This window comes from Cervus canadensis, chromosome 20 (assembly GCF_019320065.1).
Source record: "Cervus canadensis isolate Bull #8, Minnesota chromosome 20, ASM1932006v1, whole genome shotgun sequence".
In the NCBI taxonomy this organism is placed as follows: domain Eukaryota; kingdom Metazoa; phylum Chordata; class Mammalia; order Artiodactyla; family Cervidae; genus Cervus; species Cervus canadensis.
Genome location: NC_057405.1, coordinates 40,874,330 through 40,891,216, shown reverse-complemented (window position 1 = coordinate 40,891,216; position 16,887 = coordinate 40,874,330). Strand labels below are relative to the sequence as shown.

Here is a 16,887-nt window from a genome sequence, read left to right as displayed (position 1 = left end):
ATTCACTCACACAGGTCCTCATAATTTTTCGTCTAAGACTTACCACACTTTGTGTTCATACATAGATTTGTGTTGATTATTTTTTTCTCACCCATTAGAGTCCATGAAGGTAGTTATGTAGTTCCTGCCACACATATCATTGGCACTCAGTAGATATTTTCCAAGCGAATTAATAAATTTATAAATGAATGAATGTGATTCTGGATTAGTTAATTTATGTTTGATTATGTATTGGTATATTACTGTTCAGAATTGAAAAAGAACGTATTTTTGATCCCTGTAAAATAAACTGAGTTTCAGTCACATACAATATTGTTTTTTAATACCTCAGTGATGCAGTATTTCCCCTGATAGTATATTTTATTTGCTTTCCCCTATCTGAAGTCAGTTTTCCTTTGCTCGATAAATGAAGCTAATTCCAACAGCATAGGGGTAATTACTGAATTGACATTTTTTTGGATTAAACCAATTAAACCAAGGCAATTAAAACTTGGAAATGGCAACTATAAAAGAACAACATGTCATCATTCAGTGTTCCAATGAAGGATGTAAATGTGTTATAATTCGTTTTTAAATGTCACATCTTTATTGCACTTGCTAATTAAATGAGACTTTCCATCTCGGCCTTGCTGAAAATAATTTAGAGTTTTCAGGAGTGATAGCTTATGTTTTTCCCCTCAAGATTGAGTCTCTGCATGTGACCATCACAGTCTAACAAATGAGGCTTGGATAAGACCTAGGAAGGAAGTCATCAATGTGAAAGCCCACAGCCAGAAACTGGTGGTGGGCTGTAGATACTCAAAAGAAGCTCCCAGGAGTCTGGGCCGAAAAAATTATGGGACTGTGACAAGGAATCTATCATGAGATTCTTGCATTTTATACTGCTCATATTCTGAGACCCCTTGGAAAGGTCTACTGAACATTGGCAATCATGGTTATCTAGCTTTTCCATCTCTCGAGAGCTATCTGAGGGGCTTAGGTTATACAAGTGTTAAATAATTTTTTTTTAACTTGAATAGCCTTATTATTCCAAATGGAAGAAGGGGGGAATTTTTCCACCTAAAAATAGGTGGAGAAAAGCTGACATGTTAGTGATTAAAGTTATGGTTGTTACGGGAGACAGGGGTGCTGGCCTGTAGAGCCATGATTTATGATACAGGGCAGTATTTGCCAGTAATGGGGATTCTGGTCCTTTGGAATTCTATAGAATTAGTAGAGAGGTCTACAAAGCCAGACATCTGTGTCTAAACAAACACTGTCATCCCATAGCATATATATTTGTTGTTCAGTTGCCAAGTAGTGTCTGACTCTTTGGGACCCCATGGACTGAAGTCCTTCAGGCTCCTCTGTCCATGGGATTTCCCAGGCAAGAATACTGTAATGGGTTGCCATTTCCTTCTCCAGTCATATATACTACAATTTTCAAATGTATATAGATTATTATTACAAATATGAGTTAATTTCCTTAAAATATTTATTTCATAGTACCTTTCCAACTGTTAAATATTTTCTCAATCCACAGATACCTAAAAAATATAGATTCTTGAGGAGTCATCTTTGAGGAGCCATCTTGCCTCATTAAGCGTTCTTGTAGCTCCCACACTCCAGGATGTACAGTCTTTTTTGTTTGTTTTCCCCACACCCAGCCTTTGTGAGAATCCTTAGATTCTGTGAGTCTGTTTTGGGTGCTAGTTGTCACTTTTTCTGGCCTGGTGCTCTGGTCTCCCTCTTCACTGTTTCCTGATGTCTCTGGAAGCTTTTTGATGCTACTTTAACTCTTTCTAGTCTGTGTCATCTTAGATTGTTCTCAGGGTACTCCTTTTGTTGCCAAATGCTGAGATATTACTAAGATGGTTGTCTCCAGGCAAGAATACTGAAGTGGGTTGCCATTTCCTTTTCCAGGGGATCTTCCCCACCCAAGGATCGAACCTGTGTCTCTTGCATCAGCAGGTGGAATCTTTACCAACTTCACCAGCTGGGAAGTAAACTTTACCAAAGACTTGAGGTTAAGAGGAGAAAATCATCATGCAGAAAAGGACACCTGGAGCTAGATATTCAGCATCATTACTTACACGAGTCCATTAACTGTGCCCATTCAGAGGGGTCCCCTACTGGTTGGCTCTTGCCTTAGTGTCCAGCCTACTGCCTTGTTTCAGGTGTCTGCCCAAATTCTGCAGGCAAGATTACTTCTGTCTTGTTCTGCCTGTCTGGAATCTAGGCTAGAATCTCTCCATGCAAAGATCAGTGTGTGTTATGATTGTTATATGTCATATTATATGTATATGTCATTTATACCCCAATGAATACAACTTTTAAGTTACAACAGTAAGTAACTGGAAGGATCTGAATCTCTTCATTCCAAAGTGGAATTCTCATTTAAATAAGCCTCCTTCCACCCCAACAATATACTCCTAAGCAAGAGGACTTTCCACCCGAAGGAGTGAATGCTTTTCTTTTCATGAAGCCTTAGAAAAACATACTTCTAAGAAGAAGAAGATGTGGAATCACTCCATTAAACATTGAAGAAGAAGAGGAGTCACTTCTAAGCAAGATTGAAGGTCAAGATATGGACATGTGTTTCCCTAGTAGCCTTTATTATCAGAAACTTTCCTCTAAGCATATGAAGCCCTGACCCCCATAGACTAGGGTAACAGAAGGGGTGCCTTTCTCTCTCATATACCTCAGAAGCTGGGTCTTTTCTGCTTACAAATTACAACCACCACATCCACTAGTGGTCTGATATTAAAAAGTAATTTTTATTGTTGGAAAAAAGTTAGAAACCATGATTACTGTGGGATAAGTACTGGCCCAGATGTCCAATGATGTGATATCTAGACTTGATTCTGAAATTAACCAGATCTCTAGCATACCAATAATCTGGTTTCTTCCTCTCTTTGAATTCAAGGTTGCTTTTTGTTTGTTTGTTTAATTTTCATTTATTAATTTGCCAATGACCAGAGTTCTAGCCCCCAAATTCTCAGATATCTCAAAGTTACTTGTAGATTGTCATTGTTTGTTGTTTCTTTTGACAGTTTTTAATAGCATTGATTAATTTGACTTTCTATCAGTTCCATTAAATTGTAAAATAGGAATAAGAAATGATTAGGTGAAGGGCAGATAGACATTTGAGTTTCTTGTGCAGAATGTTACATTTCAGTTTTTAAAATTAGCCTATTGAAATATTTCTATATATTTTTAAGTGCAGAAAACACACTTATTAATCTTCACCCAGCTATTGAACTTCACAGGTCATTAAAAATGTGTTATGAGAAGTTAGTCGCTTGCCCGTTATAGATGGTGATAAAATTAGGAAATGAATCATATGTTTCCATACCACCCTTAATTTTAAAAAATGGAAGTTACCACTGGAATAAACTAAAGGGAGAGACTGCCAGAGTGCAGCTAATATTTTAAAAATGCAGTTTTGAGAAGACTTAAAATTCTATTTACAGTTATAATTACTACAGTGGATATGAAAAATAGAGATGAGAATGACTCAACATATGTTTCTCAGATAAATTTGGAGTCAGGTTATTGAAAGGATTAAAAGAAAGAGAACATTCTTAAGCTCAAAACAGTTTACTTCGTGTATAGAACACAGCACCAAAATGGCCATTCTGCTTGGCCTCAGTTGAACAAATGCCTGTGGGGAAAGAAATAGCAAAAACATTCTGCTTCGATTGGGTTAGCATATCTTAAATGAAAAATACATCAAGGAAACATGGTTTTTCATACTACAGAAAGCCTTCTGATTTAGAATTTACTGGTTTTGAATTTTAATCTATGCAGTTAAAATGCTTTAAAATATGGAGACTATTCAACTTAATAGAAGACAGGTATTTCTGCTTTCTATGCAGGCTTCAGAGAAGTTTTGCTGGAGAAAGTGACATACACACATAGGTAAAGAACAAACAAGCAAACAAACAAAAAAAAAAATCCCCAAACCTGTGAACACATGTATTGTTTTCATCGTTTCCACACTTGCAATAGAGGCTTCTGAAAATGCCAGAACATTTCTCTGTACCCTCCGATGTGTGATTATGTATCGTCACTGTCCTGCAGAGCCCAACATGCAGGGTTTTGAGGTTTTCAGAAACCTCAGTACTCTAACGTGGAGTAGGTAGCTTGGAATTTGAGTCAACATCTCCAAGACTTGGGGACAGTTGCCTGGTGACACAAGAGTAACGTGAACCAGAGTCCTCATCATTCAAATGAAATGAGCTGTCATACACATACTGATTTGGTTTTTCTTTAAGCTCACACTTTTCAGTACAAGTGAAATGTTTTTAGTAAAATTTGTCCATCTAGCTCAGAAGATTCCAAGTTTTGAGGTTGTTGCAACAAATATGCCTTGTCCACAGGTGTTTAATTTTTTTTTTAATTGGAGGAAAATTGCTCTACAATGTTGTATTGGTTTCTGCTTCTCAGCAACGCAGATCAGCCATAATTAGACATATTATCAGTTCCCTCTTGAGCCTCCCTCCACCTCCCCATCCCACCCCTCTAGGTCATTACAGAGGCCAGGCTGGACTCCCTGAGTTATAACAGCAGCTTCTCACCAACTATCTATTTTACACATGATAGTATATATATATTGGATAAGGAAATGGCAACCCACTCCAGTATTCTTGCCTAGAGAGTCCTGTGGACAGAGGAGCCTGGTGGGCTGCTATCTATGGGGTCGCAGAGTCGGACACGACTGAAGCGACTTAGCAGCAGCAGCAGCAGTGTATATATGTCAATGCTACTGTATCCATTCATTCCACGCTCTCCTTCCCCCACCGTGTCCACAAGTCCATTCTCTATATCTCAGTCTCCATTCCTTCCCTGGGTCTAGGTTCATCAGTACCATTTCTCTAGTTTCCATATACACACGGTAATACACAATAATTTGTTTTTCTCTTTCTGACTTACTGCACTCTGTATAAGAGGTTCTAGGTTCTTAAAAGTTGAAATAAATTGGCTTATGAATGAACTAGAATATGCTTTAATCACTGCTTTCCCCTTTTGTTCCTGGCTATTTTTAATAAATGATTGGGACATTTAGATAGCCTTAAGCATGTAAGGTAAGAGGAGTGAAATAGGTAACAACTGAAAGCTACTTAATTACTAGAAATAAAACTGTAGGAATCTAGTTTCTCCTGCTTACACTGCAAATAAAAAATAAGGGGATACTTTAGTCATTGAATAAACATTTTATGGCATCCATTAGAGAAACTAGGCTTCAAAGAGGCCAAAGAATCTGGCCAATATCATGCAAATTGTGGTATTAAGAATGTAGGTTTGTTATAAACAGTGCTGCGATGAACATGGGGGTGCACGTGTCTCTTTCAGATCTGTTTATATTTCCTTCCCCATTTTAGGGAAGTTTTCAGCTATTATCTCCTCGAGTATTTTCTCATGGCCTTTCTTTTTGTCTTCTTCTTCTGGAACTCCTATGATTCGAATGTTGGGGCATTTCACAGTGTCCCAGAGGTCCCTGAGGTTGTCCTCATTTCTTTTGATCCTTTTTTCTTTTTTCCTCTCTGCTTCATTTATTTCCACCATTTTATCTTCTACCTCCGTTATTCTACTCTTGGTTCCCTCCAAAGTGTTTTTGATCTCATTCATTGCATTATTCATTTTTAATTGACTCTTTTTTATTTCTTCTAGGTCTTTATTAAACAGTTCTTGAATCTTTTCAATCTTTGTTTCCAGGCTATTTATCTGTAACTCCATTTTGTTTTCAAGATTTTGGATCATTTTTATTATCATTATTCTAAAGTCTTTTTCAGGTAGATTCCCTATCTCCTCCTCTTTTGTTTGACTTGGTGGGCATTTTTCATGTTCCTTTACCTGTTGGGTATTTCTTTGCCTTTTCATCTTGTTTAGATTGCTGTATCTGGAGTGGGCTTTCTGTATTCTGGAGGTCTGTGGTTCCTTTTTATTGTGGAGGATTAACCCAGTGGGTGGGGTTAGACAATTGGCTTGTCAAGAGTTCCTGGTTAGGGGAGCTTGCGTCAGTGTTCTGGTGCGTGGAACTTGATTTCTTCTCTTTGGAGAGCAATGGAGTGCCCAGTAATGAGTTTTGAGATGGGTCTATGTGTTAGGTGTGTCCTTGGGCAGCCTGTATGTTGACGTTCAGGGCTATGTTCCTGCATTGCTGGAGAATTTGCGTGGTATGTCTTGCTCTAAAACTTATTGGCTCTTGGGTGGTGGTTGGTTTCAGTGTAGGTATGGAGGCTTTTGGACGGTCACTTATTACTTAAAGTTCCATGTAGTCAGGAGTTTTCTGGTGTTCTCAGGTTTTGGGCTTAAGTCTCCTGCCTCTGGATTTCAGTTTTATTCTTCCTGTAGTCTCAGGACTTCTCCAACTATACAGCCCTGATAAGAAAACTTCTAGGTTAATGGCTAAAAGATTCTCCCCCGTTAGGGACACCCAGAGAGATTCACAGAGTTATGTGAAGAAGAGGAGAGGGAGGAGGGAGATAGAGATGAACAGGAGGAGAAAAAGGGGGACTCAAGAGGAGAGAGACAGATCTACGCAGCTGTCTGTTCCCAGAGTGTTCTCCGTAGCCCAGTCACCTACAAGGATTCACAGAATTGGATTGGGAAGAGAAGGGGAAAGGAGGAAATAGAGGTGTTCTGAGGTAGAAAACAGAGAGTCAAGATTGGGAGAGAATAATCTTCGGTTTAAAAATAGGGCTTCTCTTCTTTTTTTTTTTTTTGTAAGGTTATAGTGTAATGAAAATGAAAATTAAGGAGTAGTAGAGGAGTACTAGAGGACTTTAAAAGAAATAAGAGAAAAAGAAAAATAGAAAATAGAAGAGAAAAAGGAAAGAAAAAAAAGAAAGAAAAAGAAAAAAAAAAAATTTTTTTTTCCCCCTAATTAAAAAATCGTAAAAGTCTGTGGAAATGAAAGTTAAGGAGTAATGGGGGAGTAATAGGGGATTTTAAAGTTAAATAAAAGAGAAGAAAGAAAAAAGAAAAAAAATTTAAAAAATTAAAAAAAAAAAAGAGAAAAAAGTAAAATTATATCTAGGAGTTTCTCTGGAGCTGTTGCGGTCAGTGTGGGTTCGGCTCAGTTTCAGATAGCTCCTCGTTCCAGCTTACGCTTCTCGATATCTACAGGCCCCTCCGGTGTAGTCAGCGTTTCCTAGAGGGATTTTAATCTGTTGCACCAGTCCCTTCTGAAGCGGTTCCCTTTGTTTATTTGGCTTCTGTTTGCCGGTCTCTTCAGAGCCTCATTTCCGCCCTGACACAGGCGGGCGGAGGTGGACTCTTATTCAGGTAGCTAGTTCCGTCGCTCTGCGGGGAGGGGCTGGCGCTGCGGGGATGGGCTGGCGCTGCAGGGAGGGGCTGGCGCTGTGAGGGCGGGCTTGCGCCGCGGGGATGGGCTGGGGCTGCCGGGAGGGGCCGACGCCGCTTTCTCCGTCTGCGCTGCTCAGGCTCCCGGCTGCTCTATATGGAGCGCGCCCCGCGCTGCGCGAGGTTCCAGCCCTCGGGTGTTACACAAAAGCGCGGAGCGAAAAGCTGCGCCTGCTCTCTGTGCCTTCCCCGTCAGAGCGGTCCAGGCAGCCAGGGGCTTGGTGGGCGCACTCTCCCCAGGTGTGGCGCGCCCCCTCCCTTCCACGCGCGCCTTCCGCCCCTTCCGCCCTCCGCGTCCCCAGCCCCAGTCCCCGCCCGCGCTGGTCGGGTGCCTGCGCCCTGTGTCTCGCCGCGACCTTCCCCTCCCCCCTGCCTCCTGCCTCCGGCGGGGCTGGGCCGGTCCGCAGCCTGCGAGCTCCTCTCTGGACCCTCTCGGTCTCTTTGTTCTGCGAACGGCCGGCAGTGTGTTCGGGCCGGTTAATTTACTCTCTCTCTTTTGGTCTCCCACAGTTCAAGTTGGCAACTCACAGAAGTTCCCTCCGATTGTCCTCAGGGCACTCGGGCCCGGACCCTACCCCAAGCAATGCCGCCTAAGAGCTCCCGGGACGGATCTCCGTCCTTAGCTCTTTTGTCTCACTTTTTATCTTTTATATTTTGTCCTACCTCCTTTCGAAGACAATGGGCTGCTTTTCTGGGCGCCTGATGACCTCAGCTAGCGATCCGAAGTTGTTTTGCGAAGTTTGCTCTGCGTTCAGTTATTCTTTTGATGAATTTGTAGGAGAGAAAGTGGTCTCCCCGTCCTACTCCTCTGCCATCTTGGCTCCTCCCCCAGATCTGTTTATAATAGCCAGGACATGGAAGCAACCTAGATGCCCATCAGCAGACGAATGGATAAGGAAGCTGTGGTACATATACACCATGGAATATTACTCAGCCATTAAAAAGAATTCATTTGAATCAGTTCTAATGAGATGGATGAAACTGGAGCCCATTATACAGAGTGAAGTAAGCCAGAAAGATAAAGACCATTACAGCATACTAACACATATATATGGAATTTAGAAAGATGGTAACGATAACTCTATATGCAAAACAGAAAAAGAGACACAGAAGTACAGAACAGACTTTTGGACTCTGTGGGAGAAGGTGAGGGTGGGATGTTTGGAAAGAGCAGCATGTATATTATCTAGGGTGAAACAGATCACCAGCCCAGGTGGGATGCATGAGACAAGTGCTCCTGCCTGGTGCACTGGGAAGACCCAGAGGAATCAGGTGGAGAGGGAGGTGGGAGGGGGGATCGGGATGGGGAATACGTGTAACTCTATGGCTGATTCATATCAATGTATGACAAAACCCAGTGAAATGTTGTGAAGTAATTAGCCTCCAACTAATAAAAAAAAAAAAAGAAAAAAAAAAAAAAAGAACGTAGGTTTGACTCCATTACCCCCACCAACCTCACAAATAAGCAGAAGATAAAATGCTGATAACTCAGGAAAATCTTTCCGCATCATTCTCAAATGCCACTCCTTATCCATTAGCTAATTTGTGGAAGTGCCACCATTAACAATTTGCTTCTTTGGTCTGAGACTTTGTCTGGTATTGTCCTTGTAGGGAACCACACACAGATCATATTCCTGTGAATGAATTAAGTAATTATTTTCCAGAAGCTAGTTTGAGTAGGATGAAAGTGAAGAGGGCGTGGGAAGGTCTATGGCAGAAGCAGGGCCTGGGGAGGAGAACAAGAGGAAATTGATGAGGGAAGATGGTAAAGGATGCAAAGCATTTGGTCTGGGAGAGTCTGCAGTTGGCCAGAGGCTGAACTTACTGTTATAATGAAATTGTTCTCCAGAATATGTTCATTCCGTGTCTCCCTTACTCTCTGCCTTTAAGTATTCATTCTTGGGGCTTCGGGCTTCCCTGATGGCTCAGTTGGTAAAGAATCCGTCTGCAATGCAGGAGACCCCAGTTTGATTCCTGGGTCGGGAAGATCCAATGGAGAAGGGATAGGCTACCCACTCCAGCATTCCTGGGCTTCCCTTGTGGCTCAGCTGGTAAAGAATCTGCCTGCAGGGCAGGAGACCTGGGTTCCATCCCTGGGTTGGGAAGATGTCCTGGAGAAGGGAAAGGCTACCCACTCCAGTATTCTGGCCTGGAGCATTCCATGGACTACATAGTCCATGGGTTCGCAAAGAGTTGGACCCGACTGAGTGACTTTCACTTTTAGTTTCTTTCTTGGGGCTTCCCAGGTGGCTCAGTGGTAAAGAAGCTGCCTGCCAATGCAGGAGACCCAGGAGATAGACCCAGGTTCTGTTGCTGGGTCAGGAAGGTCCCCTGGAGAAGGAAATGACAACCCACTCCAGTAATTTTGCCTGGAAAATCTCATGATCAGAGGAACCTGGTGGGCTACAATTCATGGGGTCACAGAGAGTCGGACATGACTGAGCCACTGAGCGCACACACGTTCTTTCTCAGTGTTTGTCTTGTTATAAACAGCTGTTTTATATTGACCACATTTCAAAAGATTACTTCTGATTTTTTTTATTCAAGAGATGCATGTCTGTAAGTGATGCTTCCCCAAATACAGAGTTGAATCAAATGAGATCTTCAATCTTGCCTTTCTCTTAGTCCGTTTTTTTTTTTTTTTTTACAATCTCTTTGAGTGACTTAGAGGTATCTTAGTCAATAACATCTAGGATCTTCTGGCCTCTCAAAATGACTCTCCAGGGTCAACAAGCTTTAATGAATAATTGTTTCTGCTATTTTTATTGTATCTGTATATCTATCCATGCTTCCTTTCCCTGCTAATGTGGCTCTTTGAGAATTTTCTCTAATGACAGTTCTCTTGAGTTTATTGCAAACTGAGATATATGAAAAAGTCAGCTCTTTAGTACTTTCTTCAGTTATTTTAATTACAATGGAATTGGGGGAATGTTTTCCATACTAAAATTAATCATTATCTTTAATCAAATCTCAAAGGATAACAGTAAAAGTCTGATGTGAAATGGGTCAGAGTGATAGGATGACTTGAAAGGTCTTGCTTGGCTCAGGAACACTGCCAGCATAGGGTTTAAAGCAGCAATGCTTAAAATGCCGATACAGAGTTGTTGTTTTTTTTATTAACCAAATTCTATAACATGAGCTTCCTATCTGCACAGATAGGATCTGCATATGATGGGGACTGCATGGTCAGATCCATGAGAAGTTCACCCAAAAAGCACTCATTGAAGACTTACTATCCACTGTCCATACTTAGACCCTATTGTTCCTGCCTACCAGGAGGTATGATCTTCCGGAGGTTAAACAGTTCACCAACATAGAACATTTACTGAAAACCATATTAAACTGATTTAGTGGTTAACTTTAGGGTTGGTTATCAGAGTAAAAGGTAAAAGAACCAGTCCAGAGGATGACCTGTATAGCCAGGGCCATCACCTGATAGAGCAGGTCTGGATGAAGTTAGTTTTTTAATTTAATTTTTAATTTACTACAAGGTAATTTTAACAGGGTCTGCAATTGGATAAGTAGATCTCCAAGGCTGTATGTATGTGTTGGTATACTTTGCTAAAACCAGCAGTAAACAGTCTGTTCTTTTGGGTGAAACATACTGTTAGACCTTGAAGCAACATCATTTATGGATTTTTTTTTCTGTGTATTATTAAAGAAAGATGGAGGAGACTCTGACCTAACTTTTACTCCAGTTCGTTTGTTCTCAGGCTTGTATAATAGTAAGAATCTCCTAGGGTATTTGCAACACATATGGTGTCAAACACCCAGGATCTGAGGCTCTAGGGAGGGCACTGGGGGATCTGTATTGTTAACAAACTTCCCATGTGAGCCTTCTGAGCACTTGGGAAACACTGCTCTAGTTCATCTGGCATAAGATTAATTCTAGGTAAATAGACTTTTTACCCACCATCTTTCCTCTATATTTCTCCTGCTTTTCCCTCATTAGGATTTTTAAAAAAAATCTTAAGAGTTAATTTGTTTTAAGTTCACTGTGTTAGTCTCTAGGCTGGTGTAGGTGAGATACAGTTTTCCCAGAGACCTCGGTTCTTTTTTTTTTTTTTTTGGTCTTCTTTTCCCACAATCTAATCAGGTGTTAAGGTGAAAAATCTAGTTTTTCTCTATGGAGTGGCTTATAACAAAGAAGAGGAATTAATTTACACTGCCTGGTGTCAGGATGTAATATGATTATGTTGGCAAAGCTATAAAAAGCAGTAGCTAAAGTTCATTAAAAAAAAAATTCAAAAGAGGTCACTGTTAGAGCAGAGGGGTAAGGCAAGTGCTCGATCATTTAGTAGTTACTGAATAAAAGGATATTTGGGCCAACGTGTGTATAGCTAGGACAGCTTAGAGAAGGTCACCAAATCATAATTATAGCTTTCAAAGGGAGAGTTCAGAATTCTATAGTAAAATGAGTTTTTATCTGTCTTGTTGTATAAAAATGATTAAAAGATCTGGTGAATACAGTGCAGTCAACTGTCAGTTGCTCCTAGGGAATCTAATAGTGGGTTTCCTTTGCTGCATCCTTTGGGATCTTCTCTACTTAGTAATCAGAAAATGTCTTTGCGTAGTACAAACTTATTTTCGTATTTTAACCTAAACAATGACAAAGAAAAAGTACAGCAAAAAATTAATAAAGTCTAAAATCAAACCAAAAAATCTTGGAATATGTAAAGAAAGATTTATACTGACCTCTATTTTCAGTGAATTCTGCTAATTGTTGCGACACAACTAAAAATAACAGTAATTAAATAAGATAAAATCATACCACATGCCATAGGAATTTGCTTCCATTTTAATCTGTAAAAAGATTTAAAGGCATCTGAATGTGTGTGTTCACAAATTATATAATTATACTGAATAGGTATATTATATAATAGTTAAAAAGAAGTATGAAGAACAATATTTATTCACACTTATCCATATTATTTCAATCATATGATCTTCATTTTTAAGATTCAAAATTGAATTAAAGTTTTTATATCAGATGAATTGCTTGAATAGTATTTTGAGTTTGGTTTAACATGGAAAATATGTTGTTCTGGGAGAGAAAATACGTGTATGGTAAGTGGCATGGTAGGTGAGTTTTATGTGACTTCTAGATTCCTAGCTTCACTACTCTAATTACTTTTATTCTATTGTCATTGTCAATGTCCATGGGATTTCCCAGGCACGAATACTAGAGTGGGTTGCCATTTCCTTCTCCAGGGAATCTTGCCAACCCAGGGATTGAACCCACGTCTCCTGCATCTCCTGCATTGGCGGGCGAATTCTTGACCACTCGCACCACCTGGGAAGCCCTGCTGTTCTGTTGTGATCTCTTCTCACTTTATAAGGATCTAGGATTCTAAAAAGGAGGTAATATAATGAAATAATTAAAAGCCCATGTTTTGGAATCACACATAACGGGGCTTTAAATCCTAATTTAAAGAATGTTCCTAATATTTGGAAGACAGAATTTCAGTTACTTCATTGAGATAATCCCCACCCTTCTATATCTCTGACATTTGTTATAAGGATTAAATAAAATAATGTATATGAGGCAGTTTTCTACCTTGCTAAGTAAAGGCTCTATTAAGAGTAGCTCTTTTAAATGCATATAGATGATAATTATGTTAATTATCAACTAGGATTTTTTTTACTTCTTTATACTTCTTTTAATGCCTTCTATAGATTCTGTTCCCTGAGGAGTGGTATCATCTAGATTAAAAGTTCACTAACTTTTTGATTAACTTTTAAAAATGAAAACAAATTGTTATTTGCAAATAATTTGACTTTTTGGGGAGAAAAATCTTTTTTGAGTTGTGTGAGACCAGAGAACTGAGAACAGACCTTAGAATGGGAGAGGGTATTTGATGACATAAGAGTTCCTGTTTCTGGGAGGAAATTGAATCATTGACTGTAGGGTAGGAGAAGAGTTCAAGATGTGAGGAGGCTCTTGGCATTGTCTGATTCTTCGGGGTGGTGCCCAGGACGCCCTGAGTTGAGCCAGAGGAGGATTAAGCAGTAGAAATTTGAATGGGGTTAGGAAATCAAAGTGTAGAAAGAACTAGGTCTTGATTCCCAGGGAAACTGAGCATCTTAAAGAAGTTTCTTAGCTTCTATAACCTTAGAGAGACAGAGAAGCAATGGTGAGCTTCAGCAGATGGGGCTGAGGGCTGCTTCATGGAGTTCCTAGGCCCCCAGAGAGGTGTAGGAGTGACTGAAATAACCTCAAGAAGGACACAGTGTGGTTTAAATAGGCACGGACCCTAAATATCCTGAGGTTGGAACCACGAGAAGGCGGCTCTACTTGAGGTTATGGCTGGGAACCTTCCATGTACCTAATAACTTTCAGGAGTTTAATGGCAGTGGCAGAGCCTTACACTGTGTATGGGACAATGGTTCATCCCCTTTTTGTGAGCATTTCTATGTCCTTAGTGAGTATCTCAAACAAATCTTCTTGGAGGATGTCACTGATACTATGTCATACCTGGAGAAAGGTGAATAGCTAAGATCTTGCCTGTAGAGACTGGGTGCAATGCAAGGATGCTGAAGTATTGCATGGGTATATATGGTGGATTGTGTTCCTTCAGTGGTAAAGGCAAACCATGGCTGAGAGGCTATTGAACTAGGCATTGTACAGAATATATTCTCTTAGCCAATATAGGAGCAAAATGTTTACCAGTTGCTGATTGGATGAAGTCAGCAATTTAAATAATCAAGTTGTTAGGTATAGATGCCTTATTGGGATGGGACCATGGTTTTACTGCTGCAGCACTCCACTTTGGGGTACCATTCTTCTGTTCCACATTTAAGAACAGGCCAAAAAGGACTGTTAAATGGAGAAGCAGTGGGGATAACAACCCTTCACTCAGTTCCTTTTATATAGCAAATTTTAATCCCTGTAGACCTTGTTTTAAATTACCTTGAGTCATGTTAACTATTTTAACTGGGGGAAGGGGTGGGGGAAGTCATGGGTTCTTATTTTGTCAAGCCAATTTATAAGTGTCAAAGCCTTAATTTGATTTTCATTTATTTTTCATTGGGTCAGAGTGTCCATGTCCATGCCTATGAGATATTTTAGAGCAATGAGTGCTATAACCATGGGGAATTTAAGCAAGACAAAAAGTTCTGAAGTTTAAGGTGAGGCATACCTATTTGTCCTCTCTTTTATGTTCAGTGACTCTCCTAAGTAAAGACCCCATTATGGGAGATATGATGTTTAGATTAATGGGATTCTCAGGTATAATTGTAATTTTAGCCCTTATATTGGTTAAAGACATAAAGGTTTGTCACTTGGTAAATTTCAGCAGATATTATAGTTAATTTAAGCCCATTTGGAAAGGCACAGGAGCCTTTGAATGATGAGTGAACTCTCATCATTTGCTACACAAATTCAGTAAGTAAATTTTGAACTTTCAGTTGGGTCAAATTGTGGACCTTTGTTTTAGGTTGTTTTTGTATCAAGGTTTCTTTCTTTCCTTATTTTGCTTGTATTGTTTTTGGTCACTAGATATACTTGGGGGTGAGGGATGATCCTCTCTACCTTGATTATATTTGTAAGTTACATCCTCCAGAGACCCTCAAATTAGTAATACCAGAGTTGAAATGGTTGATTTATATGGTTTTAAGACCCTGGGCTTAGACTGGGTTTGAATTAACCTCTTCCTGATACCACAAGGGTTCCCCTATAATCCCAAGAGTCAGGAGTTTTGTTGCCATAGACATAGGCAGCAGAGTGGTCCAGGGGAAGAGTGCTGGGCCTACAACCCAAGCATGATGGATCAAAACCATCCTCTGCTATGGTCCCTTTCCTAGCTCATGAGCTTCCTGTCTTGTTCTTCTTTTCTCTTTTCCTCTGTGCCAATTTCCTGGGAATATTTTGATTTTCTAGCCATGTAAAGTTGCAGTTTTCAGTTTGTGTCTGCACAATCACTGGTGGTGCAGACCTGGGTGGTTCTGGGGAAAGGCTCAGGAGCCGAATGGCCTTCCTCATCAGTGGGCACCGCTTCCCCCAGGGAATGTCCGTATCCCTTGGGTAAGGGTCCACATCAAGTAGAGTCATTTTATCCATGACTCGCATGGAGGCCATAAGGCCCCCCCGACTGCAAGCTCAGCCCCCTGGTGTTCTGGAAAGCAGCAGTGCTGAGCAAAGCCTAGGTGCAATGGTGATGGGTTTTGCTTCAGAAGAGCAGTGGATGGGGCTTCCCTGGTAGCTCAGCTGGTAAAGAATCTGCCTGCAACTCGAATCCCAAGTTTGAATCCTGGGTCGGGAAGGTCCCTTGGAGAAGGGATAGGCTACCCACTCCAGTATTCTTGGACTTCCCTGGTGGCTCAGACTGTAAAGAATCCAGCTGCAGTGTGGGACACTTGGGTTTGATCTCTGGGTTGGGAAGACCCCCTGGAGGAGGGCATGGCAACCCACTCCAGTGTTCTTGCCTGGAGAATCCCCATGGAGAGAGGAGCCTGGCGGGTTGCAGCCTGTGGAGTTGCAAAGAGTCAGACACCACTGGGCGACGAAGCACAGTACAGCCGTTGAGTACCAAGGGCTCCTTCCTCCCTCTCCCACCCTTTTTTATTTCACCAGCCCCTGGGCCACAGGCCACCATGTGCTCCTCGATAACCCTGGGGGTCAGGAGAGCACAGGCAACTCCAGCAAGGCACGTGACAGCGCAGGAAGCCAGCAAGGCCACTGCCCTTTGGTGAACGGCATCACTGGGATACCGTGCTTCGTTCTGTGGGGGGTGGCGGGCTCCTTCCTTCTCACAAACCTCACAAAGGGTGGTCTCTGGGCCTGTCCCCCAAGTGTACAGTTACAGTGTCCGTCTAGTTCTCCAGGCAGCCAGGGACAGTCACCAGGCTAGACTCAGTGACCTAGCCTGACCTTGGTAGACAAGCCTGAAGTACCAACTGGTTATGGTGCTGTGTTTTCACGCCTTTCCAGGTGGGAGCCTCAGAGACCACCTGCCGGATACGGACTAAACCTGCCAGGACCATTGTGCTCAGTTCAGTTCAGTTCAGTTGCTCAGTACTGTCCGTGCTGGGTATAGTCAATTCAGAGTTCTCATCTAGGAGATGGCGCATATAGGGGCCAAGAGAGAGCAGTTCAAACCTGCCAGAAATCGCTGGTTCCATCTCAGGCAACCTGCATCGTATCATGGAAGCAGATAAGTTGACCGAGAATGGTTAATTAAAACTGACTAGCTGTCCTCAATTGGGTATGTTGTGTGGTTCCTGACAGCAGAGGGTTTTTTTTTTTTTTTTTAATTAAATTTATTTCTTTTTAATGGAAGGATAATTGCCTTACAATAGTGTTGTTTTCTGCCAAACGTCAAGATGAATCAGCCATAGGGATACCTACGTCCCCTCCCTCTTAAACCTCCTTCCCACCTCCCTCCCCTCGCACCCCTCTAGGTTGTTACACAGCCTTGATTTGAGTTCTCTGAGCCACATGGCAAATTCCCATTGGCTGTCTATTTTACATATGGTAATGTATATGTTCCCATGTTACTTCCTCCAAACATCCCACCCTCTCCTTCCTCCACCCTCTGTGTC

At 41.3% G+C, this 16,887-nt stretch overlaps 1 protein-coding gene across 5 annotated transcripts in view; it reads left to right on the top strand.

Moving 5' to 3' along the window:
- The window catches only part of PKIB (cAMP-dependent protein kinase inhibitor beta), a 114,034-nt gene that overhangs the window by 74,394 nt on the left and 22,753 nt on the right, over positions 1-16,887 (top strand). Inside the window, exon 1 of one of the 5 annotated variants that reach the window (XM_043439608.1) lies at positions 12,559-12,708. The exons of the other annotated variants lie outside the window; for them this stretch is intronic. The gene's annotated coding sequence lies outside the window, so the exon portion shown is untranslated. Of the gene's footprint in view, positions 1-12,558; positions 12,709-16,887 lie in introns of those variants that run through there. 5 annotated transcript variants of the gene reach the window in all.